This window comes from Lemur catta, chromosome 2 (genome assembly GCF_020740605.2).
Source record: "Lemur catta isolate mLemCat1 chromosome 2, mLemCat1.pri, whole genome shotgun sequence".
In the NCBI taxonomy this organism is placed as follows: domain Eukaryota; kingdom Metazoa; phylum Chordata; class Mammalia; order Primates; family Lemuridae; genus Lemur; species Lemur catta.
Window position 1 is genome coordinate 95310223 of NC_059129.1, and position 21644 is coordinate 95331866.

Consider the following 21644-nt stretch of genomic DNA (forward strand, 5'->3'; position numbering starts at 1 on the left):
TGTATCTCCTGAGCTTAAATGTGAGGAGATGGTGGGGACTTGAGATTTTCTACTTTTTCAGGCAAGGATTTTGAAAAAGAAATTTGAGCCCTCTGCTGTGGAAGTGAGTTCAAAATAAATAATTTTTTTTTAGTCACAGTCTATCATTTACTTGAGCTATGGGTTTTTAAGTAAATGATCTAGTTTTATCTCTGCCCTTTGAAATTTTGATTATCTATAATAATTAAATATTATTAATTGCATATCACTGTTCCAGTCTTTAAATTTCAAAAATAAAACTCTGTTCTGAATGAGACATGTTAATATCAAATACCAGAAACCATTCTTTTCTGGGTATAGGATGTTCCCACTCAGGTAAAATAAAATCAAATGCAGACTTTGGGTGATAGGCCATAGTTTCTTTATCTTGGGTTGGAACATGACATTTATGAAGTAAATTCCTTTATAGAGCAGTTGATATCACACTTTTGGTTCCCTCTTGTCAAACCAATTATCTACTTTTCTTCTAAATATAAAAGATGAGAAAAACTCCAGTCAGGCTAGACTTGCCTTTTTTGATGACATTCAGTGATCTTGCTGTTAACTTTCTGAGGAGTTAGGAAACAAGACTTGATAATAGTATTCTGTGGTATTCCGGGTACTCCTTTGTCAAGGTTTCTGCTTGATTTTTGGCCACCTCCTTTGCTGTTGGCTTTCTAGCTGTGTGTATTCCTAGACCTGTTGGTTGCCACACTTTAATGTAATTCCTTGGTCTCGGTATATCTCTTCCTATGAATACCTAGATCATCGTCATAATTCTAATTCAGAGACCTGTGTTCATTCCATATTGTGAGAAGAACAAAGAAAGCATAGATAAAAAAAATATGGGTAAACATTTGAAAGTACATACCATAAGTCACAGAGAACATTTGGTGCAGTTGCCTGTAATTCACTAAAGAAAACCAAATAAAAGTAATGTTCTACTAAATTTAGATCCATTGACCTCTTTCTGATAGGAAATTCAAACGCAATTCCAGGAACCTTTAGTAAATGGAGAATGTAAAAGTTATGTAACCACTTAGGAGGCTAAAACTTACATGTTAAATTCAGATCATAACATTTCTGATCAAGTATATTTAAAGAAAAATATACCGAACATCTACCATGAGAAAGAAACTGCAGAGGTTAAAATGATATATAATGATATCTATTTTCATGTACTTTACAGTGGAGTATAATAAACTATTATCTTAACAGCTGGCATCAGAGCTCCTTTGATATCATTGAGGAAATGCATTGATAAAATCATCTGACATGGAAGGTGAGATCTTGAGGGCATGACTAGGATTCAAACAAACAAAAAAACCTTCACTTCTATTATTCAGAAATAAACAGAAATTTGAGGGAAGGGGGAAGAGTATGACAGAAAGAGAGAGAGAGACAAAAAAAGAATAGGTATTTTTCAAAGCAAAGATGTCCATAATGTTCATTGTTCTGAAATGTGAACTCCCTACTCAACCTCCCCAAATCCTCAGTAATGTTCCAAGAGTCCTGCTGTATAAGCAGCGGAAGGCAGGGACTAATTTCCACAAAAAGGTTTGTATTAGTTTTCGGTTGCTGTTATGACAAATTACTGCAAGCTTATGGCTTAAAACAATGTAGATTTATTATCTTACAATTCTGGAGGTCAGAAGTCCGAAAATGGGTCCTATATGGCTAAACTCAAGGTGCCAGCAGGTCTGGTTTTCTCTGCAAGCTCTACAGGAGAATCTGTTTTTGTCTTTTCCAGGTGCTAGAGGCTTCACATATTCTTTGACTGTGGCTCCGTCCCCCATCTTCAAAACCAGCAGCATAACATCTTCACATCTGTCTGTCTCTCTCTGACCTCTGCTTCTATCATCACATCTTCTCTGACTCTGAGTTTCTGGCTTTCCTCTTTCCCTCATAAATACTCTTGCCCTTATTATGTGGGGCTGCCCACATAATACAAGATAATTTCTTCATCTCGAGATCCTTAATCACATATACAAAGCCCCTTTTGCTATGTAAGGTAATAAATACAGGTTTTGAGGATTGGTATGTGAACATCTTTGGAGGTCCACTACTCTGTCACCACAGGGTCCCTGCAAGGAAGAACAAAGAGTGCAGTGGAACAGTGTGATAATCTCTAAAATGCACCAATTCAGTGGACGCAAAGGACTTGAAGCCAGAGAGGGTTATAAGAATGTGCCTTTCATAGTTTTTGAGCAATGCAATGACTTGATCATAATATCTGTGCTTTAGGAAGATAATTTTGTGATAATATGAGAGAGGGGACTGGAGCATAAAATAAATAACAAAATAGTTAAATAACAGTTCAAGAGAACAATAGGTCTGTCACAAAGCAGTATGTGATTAATTGCCAAAAGAATTCTACAGACAATAATTGCTATTGGAATTTTTAAAAAGTAAATTTGGATAATGATGATTAGTGAAATTCTTCTAAGGAGGTCAAGGACATGAATTTGATTTCTTTGTGGGTCAGACTATTCTGTGAATTGAACACTTAATCACAACCAATCACTTTGTAATTGGAGGGTAGGAGAGGTATAAAGAAAAATCAAGTAAGAAAGCAAGGTAGGGTGGTACTAACATTTCATCTGTACTGTAAAAAGCCTTCCCCAGCATTTATGTCCTTCTGATGATAGGTTAGTGCTTTATATATTAAAGATGGTACTTTGCTCATATAATTAGACAAAACAGGTTTTATAAGATTCATACATTTGAGACTCTAAGTACATTTAATTTTTTATCATAGACATGCTTTTAAAAATTTGTAGAAATAAAATTTATATAAATTTCCCAATATTTCAAGTATATTTCTTACATGAACTATGAAAAATCAGTATGAAATTTTATTCCATGAAGACAAAATGTATATAGGAATAAGTATTATAATACAAAATTTTCTTGATGAGCATAAATTTTGAGCAAGAAGAATTAGGAGAGGGCTGTGATGTAATATATAGAATGCAGACTTTGGAATCTAATAGTGGATCTGAGTCCTAGCTTTTTATTTTATCAGTTGTGTGGTTTTATGTAATTTAATGTCTCTGAGTCTCTAGTTTTATCAAATAGAGATAATAATGCCTTTTTGAGGGTGATTTATAGGATTAGAAATTATATGTGTGTTGTTGATACATTACAAATGGTATTTTTTTTTTCCAGGATCTATTTTCTAGGGAAACAAATGGTATTTTACTAGCTATTATCCTGATTCAAATGTTCAGCATCAGAACCTTATATAGCCATCTCCATAACAGGGATATACCTGCTATTAGGACCTGGTGGATTAAGTATGAAATGTAATTTCAAACAATCTTATGATTGTGGTTGACAGCTCTTTTCTCTCATAACTTTGAAAATATTTTACTTTTGGTTTTGGTCTTCTATTGTCGTTCTTAGAATGTCAGCTGTCCGCCCAATTGTCTTTCTTTCATTGGTAACCTGTTTTTCTTCCTGGTTACTAAGAACAAATCACAAATGTTATTAATACATGGGTAATGTGAACAGTTACAAGTGTCATGGCTTTAACATAGTGCAAATAAACCAGTTGCTCAGAAAAGTACATAGAACTCTTGCTGACACTGGAGAAATTTTTTTCCCTTGAGTCTTTGTAGAAAAACACTTATTGAACAAAATTCTCAATATTTACTTTTCTGACTACTTTAAAGTAGGCCTTCATCTTCCATCATTATATTCCCTTGCCCTTGTTTAGTTTTGTCTATTGGACTGACTGCTTCTTGACATTGAGTTTTATATATATCTACTTTCTGTTTCTTCCCCCAGAACATCGGCTGCTCATGGACCTGCTCCACAGTGTGCCACCAACCCAACCATCTTGGGTTTCTTTGGTGTCTTTGTTCGAACTACGATTTCTGAGTGTATTAGTTTACTAGGGCTTTCATAACAAATTACCACAAACTGGGTAGCTTAAACAACAGAAATTTAGTTTCTTAAAGTTCTAGAGCCTGGAAGTCCAAGATCAAGGTGTCAAGAAATTTCATTTCTCCTGTGACCTCTCTCCTTGCCTTGCAGATGGCTGCCTTCTCCCTGTGTCTTCACATGGCCTTTTCTCTGTGCATGCACATCCTTGGTGTCTCTTCCTTTTATAAGGACACCAGTCAGATTGCATTTGCACACTCCAATGGCCAGATTTTAACTTATCTCTTAAAGGACTTCTCTCTAAATACAGTCACATTCAAAGGCACTGAAGTTAGGGATTCAGCATATGAACTGATGGTGGTGGGGCCACAATTCAGTCAATAACACTGAAAAAGGAGGTGTTTCTGTTTCTGTGTTTTTGTGAAATTTGTTACTAGGTTTAGGATTTTCTTCGTTTTTCCCCTTCACTTCCTTTCTACTTCCCTCCCATTCTTTCTTCTTTTCTTTATTGTGTATTTCTTGTGTGCCTACCTTGTATCAGCCATTGGGATAATTGAGAATTCAAGAGAAATTCTACTGCAGCAAAGCTTCTAAGGTCTTATATATTTAAGAATATTTTATCATGCTTTCACATTTTAATAGCTATATAGAAAATTGTAGATTTAAAGTTCTTGTTCTTTAACACTTTGGATACTTTTCTCCAGTGTCTTCTTGTATCCAGTATCGCTATTGAAAAATCTCAAGTCAGTCTAATTCTTATTCCTTTGTATGTGTCTCTTCTTTCCCTTTGGAAACTTTAAAAAAGGTTTCCTTTATCTTTTATATTTATAGATGCCACTGTAATGTGTCTCAAGGTGGGTTTTCCTTATTTCTTCTCTTAGGCACTTTATGGAACTTTCTAATCTGAAGTATTTCACCTTTTCAAAAAAAATTCTGGAAAATAGAGCTTCATTATTTCTTTAACTATTTCCTCCCATTTGAAGGCTTTGAGAGGTGGTGAAGTAAACAGTGAGAATCCATTAACACGCATTCTTGGAATATTTTATTCACACACTTCAGTTTTATAAATTAGATTTCTTTTTGCCTAAATCCAATCATACAACATGATTCTGTAGTGAATAGTAATGTAAATGTTTCTATTAGCTTTCAGTTTTTAGAATCAACTATAGATAAAAAATGAAAGGACTAATCATTGTTAGAGAATAAAATGCAGATTCAATAAACCTTGACAGTAAAGTAATGGTATATCTGACAGAGATTGGGAGGTGGAAGGAGAAAGGAGACGTAGAAGGAGGTACAGAAGTGCTAATTCTTTTGTATTTATATTAAGGAGTTAGGAAGTGCTATTTAAATTTAAATAAAAATTGAGGTGATGCTGTGCTACTTACCCTGATCTGATCACTATATATGTATCAAAACATCACTAAGTAACCCATGAATATGTACAATTATGTTTGTCAATTTAAAATAATTAAAACATTATGAGAAAACAAAATAAGTTAAATGATATTTAAGCAGATTACTTAAAGTTTAAAAGTAAACCAGCCAAAATAATAATGCAATAAAGATTGAATGGGGAGGGGAGCGTGTTAGAGGAAATGGACTGGTTTCCTATCTTTTCTGATAGAGAGGACAGTTGATTAAGAAAAAGAGTTATAAAGTCAGAAGCATATTGTTTATAGTTATAAAGATAATCTCTAGAAGAACTAAAGCCAGAAATGCTAGTGAAAATATGTTTATCTATGAGGAGTAAAATTGGAAGTGAAAGACAGGAAAAAGACTTATTCTTTATTTTAAAGTATTCTATACTTTTTGAATTTTTGTTTCTATGTGCATCTATTACTCTTATGATAAGAATAAAATAAAAGGACTTTTTATTTAAAAAGAAATGTTCACTGTTCCGGATAAAAATAAACATTATCTTCAGAATATTTGTCACATTGTAGTTCTATATCCAGATCCTTAAACAAAATATTATCTGATTATCTTTAGATTACTCCATTGTCTAATCATAACAGAGGGCTTGTTATTATTTTTAGAAATGAATGCTAGATTCATCTGCTCAATTAGATTAGGGTTTGGTGGACATTTGTTCTTTCTGTCCATCCTATGGGCCTTAATTTAAATTTTACATCTGAATTGCCCTGGACTGTTACCATGGGGACAGTTATAGAAGTTCAAAAATAAAATTTAATAGATATTTATATTTTGAGCCCTCGAATAATAGTAGTGGGGATTTATTTTCAACTACCTTCTGTTAGGACATTTACTTTTGCCTTGGCTTCTTTTGCAATTTATCTTTTTTCATAGTTACTATTCAGTGCATTTATTTCTTGCAGCACTCATCTGGACATACTTAAAACTAATTGCCTGAGTCTAGAGGTGAATAGTTTTCTATTCTATTTGTCCTCGTTCCAGTGAATGAATGTTAGATTGTTGTTTTTTAAGACAGTCCCTACTCAGCAGGTTAATGTGCTGATCCATGTGTTTTTCTTGGACTGATATTAAAATAGAATGAATTTTTCAAAGATTATTTTTGTCAGTAAAAGCTTCAGCAATTTACATAAAGAAAATAACACAGGATTGTAAAGTTCAAATAACTAATCTTATGTATACGTAGTTATTTTCTCTCTAATCCTGGATTTCATTTCTTATTGTTTTTTTGATAGTGCTTACAATGATTTATGTTCACTCTTGTATGTAGGGATAAGGCATTTAAATTAAATCACCAAAGAAAGAGAATAAACATTTGAAGAAGACCATTACCTTCATATCTCAAATCTCAAATTGTCCTAATGCTATAAGTCAAATTCACTCAAATCTTTGAGTATCAAAAAGCTCTTCTATGTCCAGTATTGTGCAAAGAATTATGGGGAATGAAAAAGAACTTGTCCTTGCAATGTTAGTCATCTAGCTGTACAGATAGTATTTAGACAAATGACATGAATAATAAGATAATAAATTGCAATATAATACCTATATTCCAATGTTGAAAATGTAAATATCAAGAGGAACCATGGTAGTAAAACGTAGTGATGGTCAAAGTATTTTTATCTCAGGCTTAAAGAGATTATAAGGGTTAGATTAATTATTGAGAAGAAAATGGGCATCCAGAAGAAAGCAAGAATCTAGATATTTGGAAAGATAATGGCTTCTTATCTGCTGATTAGAGTACATGGTGTTGCAAGGGAAATAGAGTTGTATAATTAGCAGCCATTTGTTTTTTGGTTTTTGGGGTGAAAATTCAGGGGCCCTTCTTTTGTATGATATGTTCAAATGATGGTTATGCATTAGGTAGGTTCCCTTATGTTTCTTTTCTGTTATCCCTGATCCTTCAATAAAGATATGTTATAAATTCCAATCTCCTATGTAACTATGGGACTGATGGTTTGCTGCGGGGAATTGAAGAGAAATGCATATCTAATGTTTATGATAAAGGAGATAATGAAGGGGCAGGGTTTGTTCTTCCGAGGCCAGATGGTGATAGTGGAAGCAGCCACTGGCTGAGGATAGTTATGACCAGTGGTAAGGCAATCCGAGGCGGGTCACCAACACCAATGGCAACAATGCTGGTCTGAGGACGAAGCTGATGAGAGAACATGAGAGCACATGGGAAGTAGCACTTGGAGACATTGCTACAAAAGTATGAGTGCTTGTCCTCACATTTTTGTGGAAGTATGGAACAAGTAATTTGTCCTTTTGATGGGTGAAAATATTATTTTATTGTAATTGTATTCTGTATTTCTTTGGTTATAGTTTTATATGTTTTGCCTATTTAAAAAAATTGACCTAATTTTCTTCATTATTAAGTTTTGAGAGTTCTTTATATATTCTGAATATGAATCATTTATCAAATACATGATTTGCAAGTGTTTTATCAGTTTGTGGCTTTTCTTTTATTCTCTTAACAGCATGTTTTGAAGAGTCTTATTATTATACTGTATTTACTGCTTTTGTATCACTTTAGTTAAAATTAAAAGGAGCAAAAGAGAGAGAAAGAAAAAGAAAGAGGAGAGAAAGAAAGAGAGAGGAGAGGAGAGGAGAAATCAGATGGGAGGGAGGAAAATCCATTGGTTTAGGTTGGGTTATGTGCTCATCTCTTGGCTAAAAAAAAGACAGAGCATTTTGATATTTTCAGCAAGATGGCACATAATAAGCACTCATCAAAAGGCACAGGAAGAGGTAATGGTTGTTGTGTAGTTTCATCTGATGAAAGCTATGAGATTTTTCTCTAGAAAAGGCACAAATGCAATGCATGATAAATTTTGCATACAGATTTTTAAGAACATTCACAAACATCAGGATAATACTGGCTTGATAATTCTGAAAATATAACTCCATTGCCTATACTTGGTTTATTATAATTGAGAAATCTGACAGTATTCTAATCATCCTTGATATTTAAGTCTTTGACTAGGCTATATCTTAAAATGACTGTTTTTATTTTTACTTGGAGACATCATTAAGACCTTTCATGTACTTTAAAAAGCATTTCTAGAAACTTTGTTCAATTTTATCCTCAATTCTTATAATTCTAAGATTGTATGAGGTTATCTCTTTCATAAATTATATTTATATTCATTTTATTTGTTAATTTCTTCCATGTATATTCCTTAAGTTTATCACTTGTTTCAATGATCAGATTTTCTGTAACATAATTTCAGTAATGTACTATTTCTGCCATTTAATAGAATTAAATGATTTCTATCATTCAAATAATGATTTGGTTAGTTCTGCAGAATTCAGTCTGTTCCCTCTTATTTAGTAGTTGCTGATATCACTGAGACTCACTCTAACAGTATTGGTCTGGGTCTCTGTGTGCTGGTTTCCAAATCCTTGTCCTCATGTAAATGCATTGGACACCTTCTCTGAAGGTAGGACAAGGATCCAATTCATATCTGGTTTTTATTTCCATTTAATAATCTTTTTAAAAAACAAGCTTCCCATTAAATACAATTATGTCCCCAGCCAAATATAATTCCTCTCTCTTCATTTCTCCTCATACTAAATATAAAACTTCTCTCAAGAATATCATATGACTATAAAGCAAAATACTTCTTTTTAATGGTATATGTGATCTGTCAACTTGACTGGGTTAAGGGATACCCAGATAGCTGGTAAAACTTATTTCTGGTTGTGTCACTGAGGGTGTTTCTGGAAGAGATTAGTATTCAAATTGGTAGACTTTTTGAGTAAAGGTCTTTCTCACTAATGTGGGCAGGTTATTCAATCTGTTGAGGCCCTGGATAAGACGAGATTGAATAACCTGCCCACATTAGTGAGGAAAAAGGTGGAGAAACAGTGAATTTACTCTCTCTTCTTGATCTGGGATATCCATCTTCTAGCTTCAATTCTGTTGGACAGCAGTGCTTCCAGTTCTGGGGCCTTTGAATTCAGACTGAATTATATCATCAGCTTTCCTGGTTCTCCAGCTTGAAAACAACAGATTATGGGAATTTTCAGCCTCCATAATCATATGAACCAATTCCCATATAAAACCCATCTTAAATATGTATGTGTATCCTATTGGTTTTGTTTCTTTGGAGACCAGAACCTTGATTAATACATTATATTATATCTGATATTACTCCTCTTATTCTTTGCTCCATTGCCTTCACAATTTTGCATACAACTCCATCATTTCTTATCATTCACGTGCCACACTTAAAATTTTCTCTCCTTTTTTCATTTTCATTCTACAACACCTCCATAAATGACAAAAAATTCTCCTTGAGAACAGGTGACTGTCTTCATGTACTTCTTTTGGGGTGAGACTAACTTCCCTACTCTTTCTGCTTTCTTCTTTTTTTTTCTTTTGATTTATTTGTTTATTTTTAATAAAAAATTTTATCAATATTGTCATTTTATTATTTTAAAAATATTTTTCCTATATCTTATTGATATTAATTTGTTGGTCTATAGAGACTTGTTCTTTGAGGATGCTATTTTAGAATTCTTTTCTAGCTCACTTTTGCTTGCAGATTGCACTAGAGTTAGAGCTAGACCTTATAATGATGTTGTTAAAGAACTGCTTATCTAGGGAAGCCTTCATTTAGTTTGCCTAAATTATAGAAACTGGATTGGGTTGTGTGGAATTTATTTAAATGCACAATTTCTGTTTATATGGATTTTTCTTAATGTGATCCATCAGAATTAGAGTCTGAAGAAAGTTCAGTCTTTCTTCTCCTATAAGAGGCTTAAAAATTCTTATTGTTATTACTTTAGATTTTGTTAGATTTTTTACTTTTATGATGCTCTCATGGTACTATTTTTTTTATAAATTAAAATGTGAATAATGTTTTTCGGTATAGTTTTAATGCTTTTATTTTGTTTTTACAGAAAGAAAAGAATTTTCCCATTTTAACATAATTTTAAAAATGTTTGTGTTTAAATAGCATGAGAACTATGTGAACATGAATTAATTGATCTTGATCCAGTTTACTTTGCCAGGTAAAAATAAGAGCACAAACCAGAAATAATGTCAGCTGTTTATTGCAGGATATTCCTATAGACCAATTTTATCAGAGACAATAGTCTGCTTCCCTGGAAGAAACAGTTTGCTATTATCTAAGAATTTACTTACCAAGGTTCATTTTGAGACCCTCACATTGCTGTATTGACCAGGTTGGAACCATTATATTACAAACTTTTCTCAATTCTCACCAGTTTTCTGCCTCCAAAAACTTGTCTTAAGCCACTTGATCCCAGAGCCACTTCAGATTTCTCTTTTCTGAGACACTGCTAAGATTCTGTCAAAGGGGTGTTTTCCCTATTACAGTAAATTAAAATAAACTTAGTTTATTATCAGATTGTTTGGTGATATATTGGTGAGTTCAACAATCTGAAACAGTGATGTCCACCAGGAATTTATGCAATGATAGAAATGTCCACTATGGTAGTCACTACCCAAATGTGCACTTAAAATGTGCCTAGTGTAACTAAGAAACTAATTTTTAATTTTATTCAATTTTAATTACTTTAAATTTAAATTTCAATATTCACACATGGCTAAAGTCTACCATGTTGGATAGAGCAGATCTGGAGGTTCCACTGACATTCAATTGAGTTCCCACCTCACTGCTGTGGCTGAGAGCCTTGATTCAAAAACAGCACTCTCCACTGAGGTGCTTTGAGCCTCTTGCTCAGCGGTCTCTTGGACTGTGATGAGGGAGAGGACGATCTTGTTCCATTTTTTTTTTCTTGTGGTCTGAAATGCTAAGCTTTTATTCTCCCCCAGGAAATAAAATACTTTTTATGGATGCCTTTATTATCTGATCAGATTTGAAAGACTTTATCGTTGCTGAAAAATCTCCTTTGTTGTTAATTACTCTTTATCTTTGTCCTTGTGTGTGTTTGCCTGCACCCACGAGTCTGTAAGAGGAAAACAGCTTAAACCCCAATAAGTCTGTTTCTCAGACTGGCCTCAGGGGCTGACAACTGCAGAAAGTTTTTACTTACACCAGTTTCTGTGGGAGAAATTTTGCCTTAGGTTACATATTAATGAGTATTTTATGAGTATTTTCCTCAGTCTTGTCTTGGTTTTCTTTCTTTTTTTTTTTTCCTGTGAGAACATGATTCTGCAAGATATCTCCTGTCCAAAGGTTCCATCTACATAGACTTTTAGGTCTGTGTGGTTGGCTAATTCTGAGGGAGGAGTTGTGTGATTAGTCAGGGCAAAGGCCAACTATTTGAGTGCCCAAGACATAAGGTGCCCTAAAATAAATGCTTTTGTTGGATTGACTCTAGACTCTCTAAAACTAAGTCTGTCTGCCCCATCCTGGTCAAATCCCCTGACTCTTAACATATTTACACTTTATGTGGCTATCTTTCTAAGTGACAATTTCACCAAGGATAATTTAGATTATAGTGGCCACTTTGAGGAACGTTTGATCTGAGCAACACTGTTTATTTGAGAAGCACTTTAGAACAGAAAGGGAGAAAAATCTTAAACATCTGGTGGTCCAAATTGATTTTATTGTTATAAAGAAACTTCCAAAAGAAATTCCGACTCCAAAAGTGCTTCCTTAAAAGATTCCTTAAGAAATGTGAAAAACTTAAAATTATCTTTCTATTATATATTTCTAATCACAACTTGAAATCAATGGCATTTATCTTACTATTCCTCTTCATCTTTTACTTCTGTGTTACCCTCTACCCCTACTTCTCTTTTTGACCTAGTTTTCTTATTTTCTGGGTCTCCAAAAACCCCCAAAGCTCACCAATCTATTATCTCTAAAAGTTAAATCCTGTTTAGAAAAAGGCAAGCCCCATAGGATTGATTTTAAGCCCTAAGACTCATAAAAATACTAGTATTAGATGAAAGCTATTGTCAAAGACTTACATATGTGTAGATAAGATAGAGATTTACAAAGGCCTTCAGAATAGTTTTAAGAACAAAACCCAGGCTCTGGGTCAATATCAGTTGGTTCCTACATTAAGAGTAATCTTATACACAAAAAGTAGGTAAAAAAGGAAGATTGAAAAGACCATAAAATTATTATTAGAGGACTCTGAATGACATAGAAAACAGAAGGATTCAGAAAACCTGTGGAATTGCTATATTAAAAACTCTCCCAATGACCTTTTTCTTCAGATGTCTTAGAATTTGCCTATTGATAGACAAATCATAGATTTCTAGCTAAAGAACTTTGAATCTACAGTATTTTTGTATTTAAATCAAGCCCAGATTGAAGATCACCACATGGTGCTAGATTCTTTGTAGGCAAAAATTCTTCTGATATTGGGAGAGTTATCAGGGATGAACTCATCAAGGTTTAGGTTGATCCTAGGCTTTTACAAGCTTTAAAAGCTTCTAAAACCAGAAGCTACAAAATTCCTCAAGTTAATAGCTAAAAGCCATTTAGATTAGTCATACCTTTTACTGGTTCCTATGACACTCCAATTCTAGTCAAGAAAACTAATAGGTGAGGCTATAGATTGTTCAGGACCTTAAGCCCAAATAAAAGAGTCATCCTCTGTTTTCCTGTGCTTCTAAATTCCAATACTACTTAATCTTTGGTATGCATCATTATAAACTTGTGTTCTGCTTTCTTTAGTGTTACTTAACATTGAAATAGGCAATACTTTTATTTTATTTTATTTTATTTTTTATTTTTTGAGGCAGAGTTCTGCTCTGTCACTCTAGCTGGAGTGTAGTGGCGTCATCATAGCTCACTGCAACCTCAAGCTCCAAGGCTCAAGCAATTCTCCTGCTTCAGCCTCCTAAGCAGCTATAGGTGTGGGCCACTGCGCCAGGTTAATTTTTTCTACTTTGTAGAGACAGGGTCTTGCTTTTGCTCAGGCTGGTCGTTAATTCCTGACCTCAAGCCACCTCCCACCTCGGGCTCCCAGAGTGCTAGGATTATAGGTGTGAGCCACCACGCACGGCCTTAACAAGGAACTTCAATATTGTAAATTTTTCATGTCCAATACATGGACGACCTTTTGCTATGTTCTATGTTGAGCTTGAAGACTGAGTACTTAATGTTTTAGTTCAGAGTCATTCTCCATACCCCCCCACCAAAATTTACAATTTTGTCAAAACACAGTGAGTAATTTGGAATATAATCTATCCTAAGGGGAGTATTCTTCACCATTGATAGATTACAACCCACTCAAAATTTTCCTAGACAGATTACTAAGGCACAATTAAAAAGTTTTCTGGTTTTCACTGGCTGCTGCAAGCAATGGGTTCCCAACTTTAAAAAAAAATTCACATCTCTCTATGACTTATTTAGTCATTGGTAGCTGAAATTCTTTCCTGGGAATCTAAATATTAAGAGGCATTTTGTGCCATAAAATTATCTCTTAAATGAGGTCACAAGCTTGGAGACTTGATGATGGGATTTGATGAGATTTGTGCCCTTTGAGACATCAGAGAGCTTGCATGCACATGCTCTGTCTGTCTGTCTCTCTCTCTCTCTCTTCTCCTAAGAAAGGCTATGTGAGGACACAGCAAGATGGTACCATCTATAAGCCTAGAAAAGAGCACTTACCAGAACCTGACCATGACGGCAGCCTATTCTTGGACTGCCAGCCTCCAGAACCATGAGAAAATAAGTTCCTGTTGTTTAAAACACCCAGTCTATAGTATTTTGTTATGGCAGCCTGAGCTAAAACCCTCAGTTAGAAATGGTTAACAGATTCAATAACTTTTAAATGTTCTAGAACTTCTGTCAGAATTGACTGTCATAAAAATTGAAGCCACGGAGAAACAGATAGCGTGGAGTCTAAAGCAAATGCCTAGATAATCAGTATGGCAGGCAGGCAGGTCTCATTAGAGTCCTGGGCCCCATCATAGTCTTAGAAGCCAATTATTTTGAGAGCTTGAAAGAAGCTATTATAGAATGCCAGCGATTGGCTACAGAAACTGAAAACAGTTACTGGAAAAATTCTGGTTGCAAAATGCATGAGGATAATCTCTGACACTTCAAAGTGGATATTTGGTGATACTAGAGGACCTCAACTAGAATCCTGCCAAAACTTTCACCTGAAATTACCTCACCACAACAATGACAAATTGACCACTGTAGTCAGTCAACATTAGTGGAAAAATTTTTACTAATATTGCTGAGAGTGTCTCTGGTATATGTCTATAAAGATGGGATATGAATAAGAACCCAAGCCTCAAGATCTCTGTGAACATCTTTAAAGGAGTCTGTATAACTACTCTCTTCTATAGGTTTTTTAATACGTCCTGATCATTGTTTGCTTATTCTTTGAGTAGATGGAAGTATTTTTTTGCTGAAGAGCTATGGTTCTGAGAGTAGCAAACACATTATTTGACTTTGTGTTCTCAACCTGGAGTTTCAATCTCTGTCTCCAGTGATAAAAACACTCATTTTACTGGGACTATTAGAAAATTTTATAAATCTTTGTACTTAGAAACTTCATTGTCCCTATCATCCTCAATCCTCAGGTAAATTACAGAGAGCTAATAATATTTTAAAACTCAAACTCATAAAATTATCTGACACTTTGGTGCTTCCTTGACCAAGAGTATTCCCTCTGGCCCTTAAGACCAGGAAATTAACCCCTCCTGGCACTCATTGACTCTTACCACATGAACTTGTAACAAGTTACCCTATGAGATTCGTTGTTCTTTTCCTGATTTTGGACTCTATTTCAGATACACATGGAAAATTACTGCAAGGCATTCATGTCATATATTTAATCTTATTGCCAAAAGATCCAAGTTGCCTTTCCATTGTTACATCCTTCCAAGAAACTCTATGTGGCCTAAAACTTGAAGACTTTGTCTTCAGGAAAAGACAACAGAGAGGGGGATAAACCCCATTTGGAGCCATGCTAAAAGGAACTCTATCAGATATTTTTAGCCACTATAACAGCAGTTACAGTCCAGGGTGTATATTCCTGGATTTGTGTCTCCTAGTTAAAAAGACATAAGATCTCACCCTCTGTATTTGTTATATATGTAAGAGTAATAAACTATTCAACACATTACCCCAAAGTTTAGTGACTTAAAACAACAAACATTTATTATCTCACATAATTCCTAAGGATATGGAATTGAGAATGACTTATTTGGTGATTTGGGGTCAAGGTCTCTCATGAGATTGCAGTCAAGCTTTTGGTTGGTTGGTGTTGCAATCTTCTAGAGGCTTATCTGGGATAGATTATTCAAATACTATTGCCTAGGAGGTCTCAGTCTCTTACAACATGGATCTTTCCATAGGGCTGCTCATGGCATAGCAACTGGCTTTCCCCAGAGTAAAAATGATTTAAGATGAGAGAGAGACAGAGAACAAACAAGAAGGAAGTCACAATGCATTATTTTATTATTAATCTCAGTATTTACATACCATTGCTTCTGCCATATTTTATTGGTCACAGAGACTAACCTTGGTATACCATGGGACTGCACAAGGATGTGACTACTAGGTAGCAGGCAGTGGGGATCATCCTGGAAGCCGGCTACCACACCCTCTGGCACCTGAACTGCCATTCTAATATCTATTTTAAAACTAAGGTTTTTAAGACTCCTTCAGCAGCAGATGATCTTTGAAAGAAGACAGTTTCTACCCAAGAGCTCTGGATGATGAAGACAGCTGCATGATATGGACAGCTTTTTCTCAAACTTCCACTCAAGACCTACGAAACAAGTTCTAGATGACTGTAGCTATAGACTGTAATTCTTTAATTTGCATGTTTTTATTCATTATTTTTCTAGCCATTTTATTTTGTCTTTTCTGGTTAAAGTTCTGAATTGTTAACAAACACACTTGTTATTTCTTAACTATGTTACTTATGAGATCTCTGTGATCAATACTGCTTTCCGTATTCTTATTCACTCTTAAGTGTAAGTCTAATACCTGGATACACTTTGTTCATGATTTGGATTTGGGCAAAACATGCAATTGAACCAACTGCTGGGCTTGAAGTCATTTTCATCTGAATGTCCACTAGCTCTCTTTACTTCTAATTCCTTATAATAAAACATTTTAAAACATTTGTTTCATCAGTCTTTTGACTCAATTACTAATTTTTTTTTTTTTAAGAGGAGGACAGCACATCAGGCAAGTAACCAAAACTAAAACACCCTATTATGCTATACTTAGGAAGGGAGTTTTCTGTTAACACTCAGCCATCACTTGCAGATGCACACCTCTATGTAATTGAACTTTCACTGAGTCCGACTCAGAAAGGGAAACTGCAGAATGTATTTATTTATTTATTTTCATTTTTACTTTTAGAGACAAGGTTATCGTTCTGTTGCCCAGGCTGGAGTGCAGTGGCATGATCTGATCATAGCTCACTGTAGCCTTGGACTCTTAGGCTCAAGTGATACTCCTACCTCAACCTCCTGAGTAGCTGGGGTTATAGGCACTAGCAACCATACCTGGCTGGAATACATTTAATACCTGTCTCATGTTTACAGACCCTACAAACCAAGTTTACTATGTCGGTAAGTCTTTGGATTCTCTATAAAACATAACATTTCATCTATTTCATGATGTTTTCGCTACATATTCTCCAACTTAGCACCTAATTACCTCTTACTAGTGCCAATACCATACAATAAAATTTGGCATTCACACTGGGGTATTTTGGCTAAGAATTTGTCATTGGGAAGCCCTCTACCACAGGTATTGAATTTGTGGCACAAAAGGTACCAATAAATTAGACAGGAACTTGTTATTTTAGTAAATTGATGCCTATTTCAAGGTAATCAGGTAGTCTTTGATATCACTTAGTTTACATTTTGATTCACTGTTTCACTCTCTCAGAATAAGAGAGATAACTATTTAGCTTGTTGCAAGAAGAGGAAAACTGGGCCTCTATTTAGATATGAAACCTTAACTACTCAAAGGGAATCATGAACGGTTTTCTTCTGTCCCCAAGGCTCTTTATGTCACTTTTTACTAGAGGCATGGATGGTGGGGAAAATCTTAACATTTTATGGTTTAGCTATTGAAAGGGGTTGTATAATGTCAGTAATGTCATAGAAAGCCCCAGAACTCTTTATCTCTTCAAAAATGCGATTTCCTACTCATAACTGGACTACAAAAGTATTGCATGTACCCTTTTAGGAAAAATTATTGTATTTACAACCCTGTCGGTATTTCCAAGAATTTTAACGTTACTAAGAACATCCAGGAAACAAATAAGGAAATTATAAACTTAGGTAATTTGGTTATTATACCCACATTTAGTCTATAGGCTTTTTGGTGGATACAATCTGTTTTTTTGATTGAGTTAAGCCTCAGCTCTTGGCTTATATGTGGACTACAAACTTTTATCATAGTTTATTACATTTGCCTGTGCTGCAGTATTCAAATAGTAATCCCTAGAATCTTAAATGCCTTTCATAGCCATTTGTTCCACCAAATGATAATCCAACAAAAAGAACCAGAAAACCTGGTGCATTTAACAGCTGAGATGACCACCAACAGAACCCTGATATGTAATAATGATTCTACAAACATCTGTGCAATCATTTCCCCCTATAATAACCATTTTTCCTACAGATCAGGCTGAAGAATGACCACAGGGAGGACTGAGCAATAAAACCATCAGTGTCAACAGGATCTTGATAAGATTTTAGCCTGTATCAACCTGACTTAGTTGCTTCTTCCAAGAAAATTTTGCCTGGGAGAAATAAAACTATAAATGAATAAATAACTTCACTCTTTGCTCTAGAAATTTCCTATAGATCAATTTATTGGGCACAACAATTTACTCCCCTGGGAAAACTGTTCACTTATCAAACAATGGCTTACTTTTTAAGACTTGTTTCAAGACCCTCACTGTGCTATGTCTACCAATGCTAAACCATTATATCACAAACTTTTATCCACTCCTAATGAGTTCCTTGTTTTGAAATACCAACCTTAAACCATTTGGTCTCAGACCGCCATGTCTTATAAATATCTCACTGTTGACATCCTTCTTCTGAGACATTGCTAAGACTTTGTTAAGGTGGTGTTTTCCCCTAGTGCTGTAAGTCAGAATAAACTTGATTTTGCTATTTTAAGAAGTTTTGGGGTGATATTTGGGGAAGTTCAACAAAAATCTCTACAAATAACCTTTTGAAAAGAAAATAGACTTTCTGTTTCCTGTAAAGTTTTATATTTCATATGTTTTTATTGAAGGGATTACTTCAGGAGTTTAGAAAACTATTGCTTTTAGAGGTTGAATGAAATTATTATTGACTTTTTTCATTTCTTTTAAAAAATTTGTGTAAAAGTTGAGTACATTATGGAAGTCTAATAAACCAGAACTGTTGGCCTATCAGGGTTAAGCAGCACTATTTGCAGTAGGTAAGAAGTTATTTGCATATATTAAAATTTTTTAAATGATGTAATTGAGGTGAAAAGAGTATAGATTGCTGCTATTTATTCAATGGCAAAAATTTCCAACTGAAAAATAAGAAAAGAGGGATAAGCTATTGTTGATAATGTGAAGAGAGGTGTTGAGAGCAAAATAAAAAGAACTTTAAAACATTGAGTGATGTGGGGCATTTAAAATAAAGATAACATTTGGAATGGGGTTTGATTGAGATAAAAGTTTGTTAAAATTAGACCTCTATCTATCAAATTGAGTATTGATTTGGTGTATTTATATACTGTGCTGACTGAAAGTAAAATGATAAAACTTAGAGATGTGGAAACTAGGATAGGGGAAAAAAAGAGGACAGTCGGGTGACCTAAATTTCAGTTAAACACAACTGACTGCCAGTAATAAAGGGATGGTTTAGGCTTCAAGGGGAAAAATAAGAAATTTAGGTATGTGAAATAATCTTATAACTGACTTTAATTCAAAAGAACATGGATTAGTTATATCGTACTTATCCTTATTTAAAATAGGAGTTATATGAAGTTACTCTTTTGTCTTTGTGCTGTGCCATTCCAAAGGTTTCGACTGTTGTGGAAAAGAAAATGATTCAGAGGCATTCTGATTAAAGCAGCTTTATGACTAGCAGTCCAGGTGTTTTGGAAACTACAACACATTAATAAAACTTATTTCTTAAAAAGGAATATAAATTTGGTCATTAACTGGCTTAGCGGTGATTTTCATTTTAGTACAATTATGCTTATAATCTTCCTAAGAGATTATCGTGTTATTATCACAACATACCCCTTTTATAATCTCTGACTCTTAATATATGTCTGAGATAGAGAGATAAGAAATTATGTTTCATTTTTAATGAAGTGATAATCATTGAAGTCAATAGATTGTACATATTGCACACAGTGGAAATATTATGCAAATTCCTCTGTGTATTTTCTTCATTGTTGATATGTTATCAATGAGAGTATTATGAGACTGGAAAACAAAATTCCTCTTTATAGATGCCATATTTTAGGGACTGTGAACATAATCACAAATCAGTGGTATCATATGTTGACAATACTTCTTCAGTAGAAAGCATCTTTATTTCACATGATTATGAAGAATCACACTTTTCATGCTTTAAGTACTTGAGAATAATTATGATAACCAGAGACCCAAGCTTTTGTTTTTTCATCTGTTTGTTTGTTCTGCCTTCTACCCTGTCATGTGGTAGAATGGTTGCTAGTTCCTAGTAGGGCCACGTACTGCTTCATTTATGACCAAGGTGACAGAAAACATCCCTTCCTGCATCAAAATCAAGAGGCCTTCCTTGAACCACTGAGACCAGTGGACACCATGTTTTGATTGGCTTAGTCACTGGTCCAGTGACTGTGAAATGAAGGATGGAATGACCCTGATTGTCTGGGCCCTTGCAGGGACTCATTCCTAGAACTGAGACCTTATCTCTTAACTCACATGGTGACATGTTAGGAGAATAATCACAATATATTATAATACTGCCTGTCTCCAGACTGATGTTTATGATGCCTCTCTGCAATTAAATGTTGGCCTCTCCCTTCTTTCTGCTTATTGAAACACTTCCTATCTTGTAACGATACCTTCCTTGACTATTGCATCACCATTCTTTTCCTTCTCTTTTAGACTTTTATTTTATACCATAATGTATGACTAGATTATATGCTGCTGTTTAAAGTTGATTCAGATCTTTTTTTTAATGCATTGGAAGCATAAACAAATAACAAAAAATACTCCTTTTTTACCGCCCTTGTTTCTAGTGGGTCCCTTTTGTCTTCTAAGCCATATTGTACAATCTTGGGAGCAGAGGTTTTTCCCTTTATTTCTCCTGCACCTCAAAAAGTTGGGCTCAGGGTACAAATAGCAGATTATTGTTGTCTAATACTGAATAATTCAAAACACAGCATCACGTATTATTATGTTCTTGGTCATTAACATTTTAAAACTTACTTTTAGAGATTATATTCAGCTTTACTTTAAAATGGTACTGATTTTAAGTAAAAAATTTTAAATTTCAATTTAATCACACAATAGTCTTAGTTTCTTATGTCTTAACTAAAAAACATATGTTACGGAGGAATGAAGGCTTTATAAAAAATTATTTTAAACTCTAGAGAGATTCTCAGCTGTGCAAGAATTGTTACTCAAGCTTTCTTGGGTGCCTAGTAAATATTTGGTCTTATTACTCTCTAATTCATGTTTGTTTATTCACTGGAAAATTAAAATAAATCCCCTAATTTTCATAATGATTTTATCATACATCAATCTTCTTTGTATCTCCTCAGAGAGGATGGTCAATGAGGCATCCTATAAAAGAAGGTTAAAGGTTTCCTGACTTTAAATATGCATATCAAACTCATAATCCCAAATGCTTAAGGTTTTCTCAGATTCCTTCTAATGGCTATATTGTTTTGTTTACTCTGCCTAATGTTACTTCTGAATAAATAATGAGTTATCATAAGACTTCTCTAAAGTAGGATGACTTTGAATTATGGAAAAATGATTGATATTCTATAAATTATAGTTCTTAAGTGTGTAAATCCTAGAATCACACAGCCTGCATTTGAATCCTGACTGAATGACATTAAACGTTAGTTGAATGATATTGGGCAAGTTAATGAACTTCTCTGTGCTTTAGTTTTCTCATTTATGAAACAGTGGTAATAATAGTACCTACATCATAGGATTCTTATGAGAGTAAAAGTTTGGTTTAATTTCATTTCTGTATATGGGTTACATGCAAAATGTAATCATAGAATTACAGAATTACAACTGGGAAAACCTTTTGTTCTTTATTGAAAGATGACTGTTCTTATATACCACTTAAGTTAGCATAAGTAAAATGCCTAACTTATTTGTAAGTAAATAAGGGCATCTTTTTAGAATTCAAAGGAGCGAATGTAGATGTCAGT

The 21644-nt window shown here is 34.2% G+C and overlaps 1 long non-coding RNA gene across 1 annotated transcript in view; it reads left to right on the forward strand.

Moving 5' to 3' along the window:
- The window catches only part of LOC123633106, a 35090-nt gene extending 18770 nt beyond the window's left edge, over positions 1–16320 (forward strand). The window contains exon 3 of the long non-coding RNA XR_006733544.1: positions 15757–16320. This is a non-coding gene — a long non-coding RNA (uncharacterized LOC123633106). The remainder of the gene's footprint in view (positions 1–15756) is intronic.
- The last annotated feature ends 5324 nt before the right edge of the window (positions 16321–21644 follow it).